This window comes from Symphalangus syndactylus, chromosome 2 (genome assembly GCF_028878055.3).
Source record: "Symphalangus syndactylus isolate Jambi chromosome 2, NHGRI_mSymSyn1-v2.1_pri, whole genome shotgun sequence".
NCBI classification, from domain to species: Eukaryota; Metazoa; Chordata; class Mammalia; order Primates; family Hylobatidae; genus Symphalangus; species Symphalangus syndactylus.
This window is the reverse complement of record NC_072424.2, coordinates 124015329-124030813: the sequence shown is the minus strand read 5'-3', so window position 1 is coordinate 124030813 and position 15485 is coordinate 124015329. Positions and strand designations below refer to the sequence as shown.

General features: G+C 35.7%; 1 protein-coding gene across 5 annotated transcripts in view; it reads right to left on the bottom strand.

Annotated features, from left to right (window-relative positions):
* GRM1 (glutamate metabotropic receptor 1) overlaps nt 1–15485 on the bottom strand; it is a 411814-nt gene that overhangs the window by 192891 nt on the left and 203438 nt on the right. The window lies entirely within an intron of this gene.

Genomic DNA, 15485 nt, shown 5'->3' with positions numbered 1-15485 from the left:
TGCTGCCTCTGGCGTACTTAATTAAAGGTCAGTTGACCTCTCTGGGACTGAGCATAACTGATTAGAATGCTTGAAGTACATGGGTTATAGCTTAACCTAAATAACACACACACAATAGCATACATATTCTCCATAGATAAAGAATGCTAACATGAATCCACAAGCATTCACTTCTCTATGTTAAGCAATTTCTGTATCTCAGATGGAATCATTACAAAGTCTCTCATGTCCGGTGTGCTGTAAAATTCTTTTTTAAAGAGGAAAGGAAATGGAGAAGGGAAAATATTCTAGGCCTTCAGATAGAGAGGCATTACAACAAAGAGCTTGCAATATAGAGGGAGGTAAGGTGGAAGCTACCCATTGTTCATTTTCTGTATTTTCCCTACTACCTCTCAGGTAATGAATAGAGAAAAGTAATGACCAGATTCGGAAGAGTGTCGACAGAGCGCAGGAATTTCATGCAACTGAATTATAGAAGCTGATTGAAAAGTATTTTCAAAGTCGAAAAACTGGAAAATGTTTAACCATTTGAGAATCTTGGTGGGTGGCATGTGATCATTTTAGAAAATATTCTTCCATAAATTATGCACATGAAGATTGGTGTCTAAGGTGTACCAGGTCTTTTCCATACTCTGTTTTTGGTTCTCAAAAATCCTCAACATCTGGTCCTCCTTCATCAATCCTATATTGTTTATGAAATAAGGCAGCAAACTGCCATGGAGTAATTTTGGGCTTTGAAAGTAGACAGAGCTGAGTACTGAAGAGGGCTCTACTGCTTGCTAGCTGTGTGACACAGGTTTCTGTGCTGTGAGGATTAGAGCTCGTATATGTTAGCAATCTGGCAAAGTTCCAGACACATGGTAGTCCCACAATACATTGTAGGTGGTATAATCACATCTCACCTGGAGCTCTTTGCCCCATATAGGGTGATGCTGTCACTGTGCTCCTGAACACAGCTTGCCCATTCCTGACTCTGAGCCTTTACGCATGCTGCTCCTTGGAATACTATTCCTTTTCAGCCCCAGCTCACATTCAAGTCAATGAACAGGTCCTTGTGTGCTTTTGATATTGCTGTAAGATACTTCATAACTAAATTGGTTATTGGTCCTAACATCCTGGTTACTGAACAGTCAGAAACCTTCACCACTGGACAAAAAGAAAAGAGTAACAGACTATTTACTATCTGCAGGTGCCCAGTAGGTATTTTATAGGTTTATAAAACCACTATATAAAATCTCTCTTCTGCCAAGTGGAAATGGGGATGAAGATACTGAGTAGGGCTCTTACAGAAATATAACATAAACGAATAAAAAACTGAGCTGGGATAAATTATTCAGAACAAGACTGAAAGCTGGTAGAGAATCAAATAGTGTCAGAAATGAACCAAGGCATGGGTATTAAACAATTAGTGAACCTTGGGAACCTAAGGGAGGGAATTGCCAGGGAAGAGTGGAGCCAAGAGGGACTGCTTGGCAACCCCAATGCATGTGAAGTGTTGAAAGAGTGTATGGAGACCATCATTTACAAAAATAAATACATGTATCATTAAATAAAATAAATGCAGGAAAATATTACAAAAGAATACCAAGATCTTCAATCCAATATTATTCCCTTTTAAGAAATGTTTCATTTCTGATTCCTTCCACAAGGCCATGAAATCCTCAAAGGTAGAGGCAACCTCATTCATCTCTCAGTCTCCAGGTTCTCAAGAAAGGTTTGGTAAAGGAAACAAAGCATCTGGTATCTTATATTTGTTGAAGAAAATTAGCACCAGCAGAATGCCTCCCTCTTCAACTTTGCATTTAAGTAGACAGTATCTTTCCTCCATAAGAATGATCCTCATTTCCCTCAAAAATCTCAATCTTGTAATGAGGCGCAGGTGTTCTTCTCATTTCTTAGATGGATAAATTTGAAAACAAAGTGGTGAACAGAAGGCTCAGGAAAATCAGGCAGCTGCTGAGGCAGGCATAGATTTTTGTTATTCTGCATCCCTGGCAAGTAGACCCTGCAGGCTGGTTTCCCTCCTGAATCTACTCCAACAAAGGGGCCTTGTGTTCAGTTGAAAACTGTGTCTCTTCTCCAGGGGACCCACATTCAGTAGTCAAGTTTTGGTTTTATTGCCTGGGAACATTTATTCATGGTAGAGTTAGTAGGTATATATGTAAATTCCTGGCAAGGAAGACTGTACCACAAACAATGTCAGTCATTTTTAGGTAATTTATATTCAACTGAATAAGCCTCAAAGCAAAACGTGTTGTAAAGACATCCTGCTTAAAAAGTACCCAGCATAAAGTAGAAGACTGGAAATTGCCTAGGTATCTTCTATTTTCCCTTCCAGAGCCTTCTCCATCCTTCTTCATCCTGCTCTGTGTCACCAGAGATTGACCCTTACAATTGCTTCAGATGGGCGTCCCCCTTCTCTAACTTAGCCAATGTGACCACCAGCAGAAAATCAGACAGTAGGAAGAGAGGGAGATTCTTTTCCTGGCTCCCTTCCTGCCAGGCTGCAGTCTGGCCAGTAGCTCTGTTCCTTTCATTTAGATTCAGCTCCTGCCAGGAATCCATTTCTTGCAGCCACAGATAGCACCAGTTTCCAGTAACCACTCTGACCCCGTGGTCTTGTAACCCTGCCTTGCCTCACAGATTCTTGGTGGCTCCCTTAACTTCTCCATACCTTTGAAAAGAGTCTTTTATTAAACACTCTTAATTTACCCTTTTGGATGATGCCTCATGAGTATTCTTCAGGGATCCTGACAGATATGATTAATGCTTGCTCCTTTCCAGTCAAAACGTCGGAGCCAGAGGTATCGGCCCTGAAGTGTCTGGAAGTCAGCCAACAAAGGTTCTCTTCACAACATGTTTGCAACTCAGAGGATATTGTGAAGGGAAGAGATGGTCCTTGCCAGGTTCCCACCAGCATGGTTCTAGGTGCACTACTCAGGTCATATCATTAAGTTTCCCCAGACATCTCACAAGTAAGTATTATTTCCATTTTATAGACAGTGAGGAACAGACGGCTACAGTCAGACAGCACACGATAGGCAGGTGACCCAAGAGCTTGTGCTCTTCTCACAACCTCACAGTTCTCACTCCTCTGGGACCATTTTCTCTACCACAAATGGAGACTGTTGGACTACATCAGTGATATTTTGGTTCCTGAATCTCCTGGGGGAACTTTAAAAAACGAATACCTCATTTCAAACTGTCACTCAAAACTTATAAGTTCCAGGTGTGATTCAGATGAGAACCATTAGATTAAATGTCCCACAAAGATTCTTTTAATTCTAAAATGTGATTATAATTCGAATAGTTTTACCTGAATGCTTCAGGTTGCGCTTATTATAATTTAATATTGGTAGATTTTTAAATTGAACAGTTTCCCTCTTTCTTTCAGGTTCTAGTAAGAAAATATTTTTGTAGAAACTGTACATCACAGACACTGGCATAAAATCATTTTTTTCGTGCATCCATCAAACACTGGTGAAGTCCTGGCTGTGTATAAAGAACCTGCCTGTATGATGAGTAGAACACAATACTTGCCCGCAAGGAACTCACAGTTCAATGGGGAAACAGACTCCAAACCAGATAGTTATTATGTAATATGGCAATTGCAATGCCACAGTATAGATAGTGGGTGTGTCAATTTCAGAACCTCCTACAGAATAGTAATGCCATGACCTACAGCCTAAAATATTAGTGGAAATATCTCAAAGACTTCATAGATACATTTTTTAGAGAAGGAGTGGGTCAGTTTTATCCACATATGAATATAAACAATTCAGCCATCTGAGCTGTGAATTCAGGTTGCTTGGCAACAGCTTTTACAGTTGTGTTATTTGCTCTGAAATGAGAGGAGCTGATACTTTTCTCTTTAAAACAAAAGTATATTAATAACAGCTACAATGGTGGGTATTTATAAGTCTTTTGTAGAAGAATGGCATGATACTTTAGTTCATGCATTCTCTGGAGTCAAAGTTAGAGGGTTTTTGGAAAGGTATGAAGGTTAAGGAAGAATCTCATAGTCAAATGTTATCATTAGGAGAGTTTCCTACACTCAGATGACCTGAATTATTAACGCAATGTGCACTTATTGGGCATATTTTTTAGGTTTAACCTTCTATTTACAAGGTGTTTTGTGAAAAGTGGGAGAGGCAAGGGTGTATATTAGGGAAAGAGCATAAAATGTGTTAAATGCATATTTCCTGTGCTTAAGATATTTCATTAAATTCATAAATCTGTCCACTTCACTTCAACTTAAAGAAACAAACATAGAGCATCTCCCAAGCACAGCTGCACCACTGTGGAAAAGGGATTTGGCAGTCATAGGGAAAAAGAAAAAGTTACACCTCCCAATAGGAATAATTAAGGATATACAATTCACAGAAATTCACCTCTAACTTATAGAGAAAGTCTTCCACAAAATGTCAGCAACTGTAGTGGAAAAAAAAAAAAAACTGTCTACTGAAGGGTACGTACCCTTTTTCTTCATTTCTAAAAAATTTTTTTAGATAACGAAACAAAATACCAGTCATATCACATGTCCACCTCTTTCTATAAAACCCAGCTCCAGAAAGGGAGGCAGCTCCTCTACTACCTACTGGTGTAAAATGTGACAGCTAATTTATTTCACAGCATTGGAACCTTTTGGAGAGAGGTGAGTGAATTAAATATAAAATGAATAACCAATGTGAATGCAAACAACTGTCCACTTAAAAATAATGCTGTTAGCTTATAGTTATCATAAAAACCATCCATTTTCAAGGTCCTATCCATTTTTCATTTATTTATCAGTTCTGAATGTTAGCATATTAGTAAAATCAAATGATAGAAAACAATCCTGGAAATGTGAACAATATTTCCTATGTTGTGTTTGTCATTTTGCTTGTTGCTGAGCAGACAGATGGGATCTAACTTGTCACGCACGCTCCAGCAAAAACAACATAAAATACACACAAAAAATGATGGTGTCAGTGAAGCCACAGGCTCATAATGCCCATTAGTTAGCAGCTGTGATTTGTAACCAGGGGTCATTGCAACAATCAATACCTGGAGGTGAAATGTGTCAGATTAGAAACAATTTGTCCAAATACTTTTCAAACATTTATGTTCGGCACCCAGCATAGCTGGCTACATAAATCTTGAGTATGTAGTCTGTGCTTACGCCCTTGTAAAACAATGATATTGGATCAACCCTGAATACCCAATCATAAGTCACCCTATCAGATGGCATGACTTCAGATGTCTAAGAGGATACAAAGATTGACACTGCTTGGTCTTCTAAAGGAACAAAGAGAGGAATAACAGAAACATTTTTATCATAAATTTTACAATCCAGAATACAATAGAGCGACATCTTAAAGTGTTGAAAGAGAAAAAAAATTGTCAAGTGAGAATTTTATGCCCTGCGAAAATATTTTTCAAAAATACAATAGAAAATTAAAGAATGAGAGAAAGAGAGAGAGAGAGAGAATTCATTGCCAGCAGACCTGCACTACAACGTTAGAGGAAGTTCTTTAGGCAGAGGAATATGATGACAAAAAGAAATTTGGATAAATGGCCAGGGGCGGTGGCTCACTCCTGTAATCCTAGTACTTTTGGAGACTGAGATGGGAAGATTGCCTGAGCTCAAGACCAGCCTGACCAACATGGCAAAACCATGTCTCTCCTTAAAATGCAAAAAAATTAGTCAGGCATGGTGGCACATGCTTATAGTCTCAGCTGCTTGGGAGGCTGAGGCATGAGAATTGCTTGAGCCTGGGAGGCAGAAGTTGTGGTGAGTTGAGATGGTACCACTGCACTCCAGCCTGGGTGACGGAGTGATACCCTGTCTCAAAAAACACCTAGTAATTAAGATAAACATAAAATTCATTTTTTTCTTATTTTAGTTTTTCTAAAAGATAATTGTCACAAGCAAACATAGTTGCAATGAATTTATAAAATATGTCAAAAGAAATCTATGAGAAATATGACACAAAATATGAAAGTGGAAGTTTCCTGTTATTATGTCCTTACACTGCATATGAAGTAGTATAAAATTATTGGAAGTCATATTTTGATTAAAGATGAGCATTATAAACCCAATGGCAACCACTAAAAACATTTAGATAGATATAAATAATAACACAATCATAAAGACAAATGAATCATTGAAAACTCAATCCCAAAGAAATAAGAGAAATAGAAACATATACAACAAATAGGAAAGCATCTAAGAAGATGACAAATGTTAATACAATTATACCATAATTAATATGATGAAAATAAACCAATTAAAAGGAAAGAGAATGCCAGAATATATAAAAGCAAGATACACTTGTATGCTGTTATATGCTACCTGAAAGATACCCACTTAAAGTATGAAAGGAACAGGTTAAAAGTAAAAAAAAATGAAAAGTTGAATCAACCAAAATGCCAATCAATGGATTACTGAATAAACAAAATGTGAAATAATATTCAGCTATAAAAAGAAATGAAGTACAACTATAACATAAATGAACCTTGAAAACAATTACTAAACAAATGAAATATAGAACATTACATAATGATAAAAGGATTAATCCATAAGGAAGATATAACAATGCTATATGTGTATGGATCTAATAATAGAATTTCATAATGTATAAAGTAAAAACTTTTTAAAATTGAAAGAAGAAATTAACAAATTTATGCCCATGGTTGAATTCTTCAACCCTCTTTTCTTAGCAATTGATAGAACAAATAAAAAGAAAACTTAGAAGATATAGAAAACTAAACCACACTGTGACCTAGCTTGGTCTAACAGATATTTTTATTCCATCTAACTATAGTTTGATATATTATTATTTCAAATGCACATGGAACACTCTAGACTATAAGTAAACTATATTTTAATTATAAACGAAACCTAACAAATTTTTAAAAATTGAAATTATACAAAGTGTGTATTTGGATTATGAGTAAAATAAACTAGAAATTAGCAACAGAAGGGTATCTGGGGAAATCTTCAAATATGTCCAAATTAAACAACACCCTTTTAAATAATTACTCATGAGCCAAAGAGGAAATCAAAAGAGAAATGGGAAAATATTTTGGCTTAAGTGAAAATGAAAACATGATCTACCAAAATTAATAGGACATATGAGAACACTGTCACAGTAAATGTTCAACAGTCAGCTCTCTGGGAAAAAAAAAGATGCTGATTTGTAGCATTTTCCAATTTTCATGTTGTAAATGTTTCCATCATGATTGACATCACAGAAAATGGAGTTGGGCAGAGACTCCACAATTAGCTCTCATGAGCCAGTATAAGTTGAACCTAGCATACTACTGGATGCAGCTAAAGCAATGCTTAGAGGGCTATTTGTGGCATTAAGTATCCATATTTTAAAAGATTACAAATCAGTGATCTAAGTTTCAGGCTTAAGAAAATATCACAAGAGAAAACTGAACCCAGAGCAATTAGACAGAAGAAAATAATTTAGATAAAATCAGAAGTCAATGACATTGAGAACAGAAAAACAATAGAGAAAATAAACTATGAGCTGTTTCTTGGAAAAGACAGTATAATTGGTAAATATGTGACCCCATTGATGAAGAAGAAAGGAAAGACACAGAATGCCACCATCAAGAATAAAAGAAGAGGCACAGCTCTAAACTCTACAGAATGAAAATTTAATAAGGAATGCTATGAACAACTCTATATTCATAATTTTGGCAACTTAGATGAAGTAGACAAATTCCTTGAATAACACTGTTATGGAATGAATTGTGTCACCTCAAAATTCATATGTTGGAGTTCCAACCCCCAATACATCAAAATGTGACTACATTTAGAGATAGGGCCTTAATAGAGATAATTAAGGTAAAATAAACTCATATAGGTGAGCCTTAATGCAATATAACTAGTGTGCTAGTAAGGGAAGGGTATTGGGGGGCTGGAGGGCAGGTGGGGATGGTTAATGTGTACAAACAACTAGAAGAATTAATAAGACATACTATTTGATAACACAACAGGGTGACTACAGTCAACAATAACTTAATCGTACATTAAAAATAACTAAAAGAGCATAATTGGGTTGTTTGTAACAAAAAGGATAAATGCTTGAGGGAATGGATATCTCATTCTCCATGATGTGATTATTCCACATTGCATGTCTGTATCAAAACATCTCATCATTTATAAGAATAAATATATATACCTACTATGTACCCAGAAAAGTTAAAAATTAAAAAAAATTAAAAACAAGGGGGAGATTATGACATAAACCACCTGGACTAAGGGATGATGATGTGTGGATAGACAGAGAAGATAGACATCTACAAGCCAAGAAGAGAGGCCTCAGAAGAAACAACCTTGTCAACACCTTGAACTCCGACTTCTGGCCTCTAGAACTGTGAGAAAATAAATTTTCACTGCTTAATCCACAAGTGTGTGGTACTTTATTATGCCAGCCCTAGCAAACTAATACAGACACAAACTGCCAAAGCTTATCCAATAAATAACCTAAATTGTCTAATCTCTATTTAAAAAAATGAATGTGTAAGCGATATACTTCCAGAAAGAAAACTTTAGGACCAGGTGGCTTTACTAGTGACTTTTACCAAACATTTAATTAAGAAATAATACCAATTCTACGCTAACATTCCCAGAATATAGTGGAGGAGACAGCACTCCCTGATTCACTTTATGAGGCTAAGATGTACACTTACAGAAAAAATAGACAAAGGTATTACAAGAAAACAAAATTTCAGACCTATTTCCCTCATGAATATAGATCTAAAACCTCAATAAATTATAAGTAAATAAAAATCCAATAATATATACAAATAATAATATATCATGGTTAAAGAAAGGTATAATGAAATAATAAAAAAGGCAATTTACCATTCAGATATTTGTCAATATAATTCACCATATCAGCACTCAAAAGAAAACAAACAAAGATATGATGATTTCCATGGAAAGAACTTTCAAGAAACTAGGAACAGAAGATAACTTCCTGAACCTGATAGAGTATGTGACCATGACACAACTAACATTATATTTAATCATTAAAAACTAAATCTGTCATCTTGCCTTTGATTTCTTGCATTTCCATTTGATTTTTTATAGTTTTCATCTCTTTGTTGAAATTATCTCTTCCCCTAAGATCAGGAATAAGTTGAAGTTGCCCACTCTCACCATATTCAACATAGTACTACAAATTCTGGTCAGTGGAATTTGACTTGACATTGCTGTGGAAAGACATTTAAAGGTGTTGCCCTTAAATCCACTCCTTTTTAAAGACTATTTTAAGAGCAGTGTTACATCCTCAGTAAAATTGAGTGGAAGGTATGGTGATTTCCTATATAGCCTTTCCTCCACGTGTGCTTAGCCTCCTCCATTATTAACATCCCCCACCAGAGTGGTACATGTGTCACAGTTGATGAGGCTATGTTGACACATCATAATCACCAAAAGTTCACAGTTTACATTATAATTCACTCTCAGTGTTTCACATTGTATGGGCATGGATAAATGTTTAATGACATGTATCCAACATTACAGTAGCATACAGAATAGTTTCACTGCCCTAAGAATCCTCCATGTTCTTCCTGTTCATCCCTCCCTGCCTTCAACCCTCGGTACCCACTGACCTTTTTATTGTCTCTATAGTTTTACTTTTTCCAGAATGTCAGATAATTGGAATTACATAGTATGTAGTTTTTTCAGATTGACATCTCTCACTTAGAAATAGGCACTTATGTTTCCTTCATGTGTGTTGATGGCTTGATAGCTTATTTCTTTTTAGTACTGAATAATATTTCATTGTCTGGATGTGCTAGTTTATTCATTCACTACAAAAGACATCTTGATTGCTTCCAAGATTTGGCAATTATAAATAAAGCTGCTATAAACTTCCATATGCAGGTTTTTCTGTGGATATAAATTTTCAACTCTTTTGGGTAAATACCAAAGAGTGTGACTGCTAGATTGCACGGTAAGAGTGTGTTTAGTTTTGTAAAAAACTGCCAAACTGTCTTTAAAAGTGGCTGTGCCATTCTGCATTCCCACCAATAAAACATGGGAGTTCCTGCTGCTCCACATCCTTGCCAATATTGTGTGTTGTCAGTGTTCTGGATTTTGGCCATTCTAATAGGTTTGTGGTGATATCTCTTTTTTGTTTTAATTTGTATTTCTCTGATGAAATGTGATGTGAAGCATCTTTTCATATGATTATTTGCCATCTGTATATCTTCTTTGGTGAGGTGACTATGAAGGCCTTTGCCCCATATTTTAATTGGGTTATTTGTTTTCTTATTAGTGAGTTTTCAGAGTTCTTTGTATATGTTGGATAACAGTCCTTTATCAGATTTGTCTTTTGTTAATATTTTCTCCCAGTCTATAACTTGTCTTCTCATTCTCTTGAAATTTTATTATTTAGTTATTTATTTATTGCTTTTCAGCAGCTTAGTAGAAAACAATATTGCAAAGTGTTGAAAACAATGTATCAACCACTTTCAGTCTTGTAATGCCAATAACATTCGATCTACAGAGCTTCACTTTAAGCATTTTATCATAACTTTCTCAAATAATTCAGTCCTTTTATTTATTCCTGAGAGCAACTGACATATTGCCTTGAGCTTCTAATGTCTTATATTAGACAGAAAGTATACAGAATTGTAGTTAAATGTTAGAGCCCTAGAGCAAGTCAGCCTGGGTTCAAACCCTACCTCCTATATTTATGTGATCTTAGAAATAATGCCTATAGTGCCAATCTTATAGGGCTGTTGGGAGCACTAAATGGGTTTATTCATTAAGTGTGTATATAAGTCTTAGTATAAACACTCAGTACACGACAGTTATTTTTATTACAAATACACACTATTTTGTTTGGGTGTTATCCCTATAACATTTTGCTTACTCCCATAATTTTTGAAGAATATAATGCAGAAGAGATTTTTTAGGACAAAACATAAATTCATAGAATTATGGGACTCTAGAAGAATTCTTAGACTTTTATTCCATTTTTGTAAACATTGAAGAATCCCTTATTCAAAAAAATCTTGAGGAAAGTTTACTTAGTGGGTAAAGTTTAATGTGACTTTGGTTACTTTTGTGAAAGGGTGGTGAGGAAGTTAAGCAGCACAACAGCTCCAGCTCATGCCCTCTCTACTCTGCTCTCTCTTAATGGCTAATAGGAGGCTCCTTCAGGTCCCTATGGCTCCAAGAGGTACAAAAATCACTGATCTAGTATGAAAATCACCACTAGATACCCTTTTAATTTTACAGACCAAGACATTGGTACCCAGAGAAGTTAACCTGTGCAACACTATTCAGAATGTCACAAGTTTGGCCCGGCATGGTGGCTCATGCCTGTAATCCCAGCACTTTGGGAGGCTGAGGCAGGCGGATCACCTGAGGTCGGGAGTTCAAGACCAGCCTGACCAACATGGAGAAACCCTATCCCTAACTTTATACATTAGTGTCATAGGAACAAAATTTCCAAAAATTAAAAATAAATACAATTTTAGAATTGACTTTTTTCTGCTACTAAAGCATATTTCCTCCTTTAAAGGCTAACATGGATAAGCTTATAAAGAAATGATGTTTATGTATTCTCTACACCCTCACCCTCATACTAAAATCTCTTTTACCATTTCATAATGATTATGTTTCCTAGATTGGCAGACAGAAATTATAAACAAAGATATTTATTGGAGTTGAAGAGGAGAGTAAGCAGATCACAGTAAAGCAAGGAGTATGGAATTAGCATAAAGATAATAAAGTTTAGAAGCTGCACTTATAGAAGATGTAATTGATAAAAAGATAAATTGGAGAAGCTACAGGAATCAATAGTTCATATGTGAGGTAGACTGTCTGTCAAATATCAGGCATCTCAAGAGAGTCTTTGACAGGGTGTGGACTGCAATAAACTTATGATTGAATTATCTTATACATATTATTACTATAGTGCAATTTATCTACATTGTCAGTTAAGGAGAGTTATATCCTTCAGAGTTACAACTGCCATTGCACTAATTAAGCTTAAGAAACAAACCTAGGTTCCCGGTTGCTATGGTTTGAATGTCCCCTCAAAAAATCATGTTGAAATTTCATTGCCACTGTGACAGCATTAGGAGTGATTAGGTCATGAGGGTGGAGCCTTCATGAACGGATTAATTTGTTATTTTGGGAGTGGGTTCGTTATCCCATTAACAGGTTGTTATAATATAAAAGTGAGCCTAACCCCTGGTGCTCCTCTCTTTTGCAGGCAAATGCTTGTCCTTCTGTTCTTCTGCCATGGGATAATGCAGTACAAAGGCCCTCACCAGACACCAGCACCTGCTCTGGGACATTCCTTCCTCCAGAACTGTAATAAACAAATTTCTTTTCTTTAGAAATTACTTAGTCTATGGTATTTTGTTACAGCGAAAGAAAACAGACTAAAACACTGATCAAAAAGCAATCCTCTTCAGCAAATGTAGGCTCTGAAGGTGATGCCAGAAGGACAAAGCACTAGTTTGGGGTTCTACTCAACAGTTGATAAATGCTTTGTAGTATATATGAGGCCTTAACATTTCATACAATTTACCATAGAAGAGATAAATGTCAGAGAAAACTTTTAGAGTAAGTGTTTCAATTGTGGTCTCGTTGACAACAACAAAAGAAAAAAATCTCCAAGAAGTGCAGATTATAGAAATCTAGTGAACTCATAATAATGCCCTCTAAAACTGAATAAATTGTTTTGCCAGAATGAATGTTCAATACCTTCATAAATAAATAGTGGTGCACAACTCGTTTACACAATGACTTCAATTTGGATGCAATGGATATTCAATTGTGCTTCTTTCTGCATTATATACTTTCCCTTCAAAATAAAAAGATTTCCCAATCCTGTAAAGGAGGCTGCCTATGTTTCTGTTTCCTTTCATAAGAAGTCATAGTTGTAATTTTTTTAATTGGCATCTCTGTTATTACTGAGACTGGTCCATATGAAGCATTGATATATTGGTAGCATATTAAGCATTCATGAATCAGAACCATAGTCCGTTGATGGGATCTCTAAGGTCTCTTCTAAGATTTCTTAGTTCCTATTTGTCAAATCAAAAATTGGAGACAGATTAATTAGTCCAATAAATGTTATTTTTAGAATATTGCTATGCAGCTATTCTGTGTGATACTACAATGCTGGACACATGTCACTATACATTTGTCAAAACGCATAGATTGTATACCCAGAGTAAACCCTAATGTAAATTATGTATACCATGAGTGAACCCTAATGTAAATTACAGACTTAAGGTGATGATGTGTCAAGGTAGGTTCATCCCCAAACCCCACTGTGAAAGTGGGGCCAGAAAGCAGAAGCCTTTCTGTGTAATAAATACATGTATGTGTGTGTGTGTATAATGTGTGTGTGTAGATACACACACACACATTATATAGTACATATATTTCTGTATATTTTAGATATTTCTGGGTGTGTAGATATTTTAGATATTTAGATATGTTATATACAATGGTTTTATATAAAATTGACATAATTGCACTAAAGATAAAAAAAGATAGATTTTTAGTGAAATGATATAATAAAATTAATAAAACACTGAGATAATCTTATTCTATTAAAATGTCTGGAGGATTATTTGTATATAACCTCAGGGTGTATTTCTTTAAATGAACAGGTCACCTATTTACTGAGGGTAAACTTCGTCTCTCGGTGGTACAATCTTGAAGAAAAGAGGAACTGCAGTAACAGATACTGTGGCAGAGCCTGGGGAGTGAGTGAAAAAGAATCATCTAGGACTTGTGTTCAGAGATCAACAGCAAAGTTAGCATAGAATCACAGGTGCCCATATTGCAAGTCTGTCCATTAGAGCATTTTTAACAATGACTGTAGAAGAAACAGCATGAGCGGTAATTGGTCAAACCAACCACCTACCGATCAATTGCAGAGCAAATAAATGATCAGAACACAAATACAGAAGCGATTTTAATTAAAACCACTCACACGCCTTTGGTAGAAATAATGCACACCGAATTATACTCCCAATAGTGAGCTTGCTAGTGATACATAGATAATGTTCTGAGCAGGCATTGTGTCACTCCAGATGGTTTCATTTGCAAGCAACAGAAAATCTATTATATCTTTCCTGAAGAACAAAGGGAGTTTACTTGCTCAGATAGCTAAAGAGTCCAAAGGAAGAGCATACTTTGGGCTAGTTTTATTACAGTCACTCCAAAAGGCATGAAAATTCTGGTTTCTTTTCATCTCTTTTTTGTTTCTCACAGTATTGTTATCATTTGAAGTTGATTTTTCCTGAAATTGCAACATGCCTACCAAAATAACACTAGGTCTACAGTTTTCCTCAGTTCATGTCCATTAGGAAGAGACAGCAACTCCCTGAATTGCTCCCTGGAAAGAAGGAGGAAGTGCTTTTCCCAGAAATCACCAATGACCTTCTCCTTTTGCTCTGTGCGTCCAAATTTTGTCTCCTATCCCTATCCCTTAGCCAATCATGAAGCTAGGAAATGGCTTTACTGATCGGCTTAAATGAAGCAGAACTCGCCCTTGAGTTTCAGGATAGAGTCATTCCTTCACACTCATCTCTAAAGGATATTTACAACACAGTTATCACAGAGAGATTTGGAAGCAAACAAAGGTGCATTCCAGGTTATAACAAAACAGAAGCCAAACATCTGGTTGAGTCATTGTAGGCAAAGAAAGGAAATTTATCTAGTTGTTCAGATTTGCCACACTCATTTATACTAACATATTGCATGGTTTAAAAATATCCTATATTCATTTGTTTTGGTAAGTGAAGTTAACTTAATTACATAAAATTTCTATTATTTTGATGAACATCCAAATACTCTAATAATCGCATTATTCAAGGGTGTACTCAGTGCTCACATAAAATAGTTTCATAATTACACAGAACTTAAATTTATTTTCATTATTAAATTTGGTGTTAATTTATTATTAGAATATAATTTGTTTTCCAAATAAGAATATTAGTGGCTACTATACCTGAGTGTTAAAATGGGAAACTATTTTATATTTCTGATTGAAGTCCCAAGGAAATAGATTCTAAATACATACTCCAAAATGAAAATGAAGTATAGCCTGTGCAAGACTTCTAAAAGTGTTGTTTAAAAACCAGTTTTGTTATCCTTTCCTTTCTTTCATATCAGGAGTTTGATATGGTTGCAGTTGAATTGGCCACAGAATGCTGAATATCAAAGGGAGGATTTCCCTGGAGATTATTATACTGTGGTATCTCCCCTATCTTCCTGGTCTGTCTCCTAAACTAGTGAGAGATCTTCAAGGGAACAGCAGGATTACTCAAGATATGTTTCTTAATCTTTTTAGCTACCATATCTGAGACATCTCATAGGTAAAAAGCTGGAGCTGTCTGTGAAGGAGCTGAAACAAGAGGATCGCACTCCCACACATGATGACTCAAAGCCACTGTAATTCCCATGGACCAGATATTGGTCATACAAAAGGAAAAACAAGGCT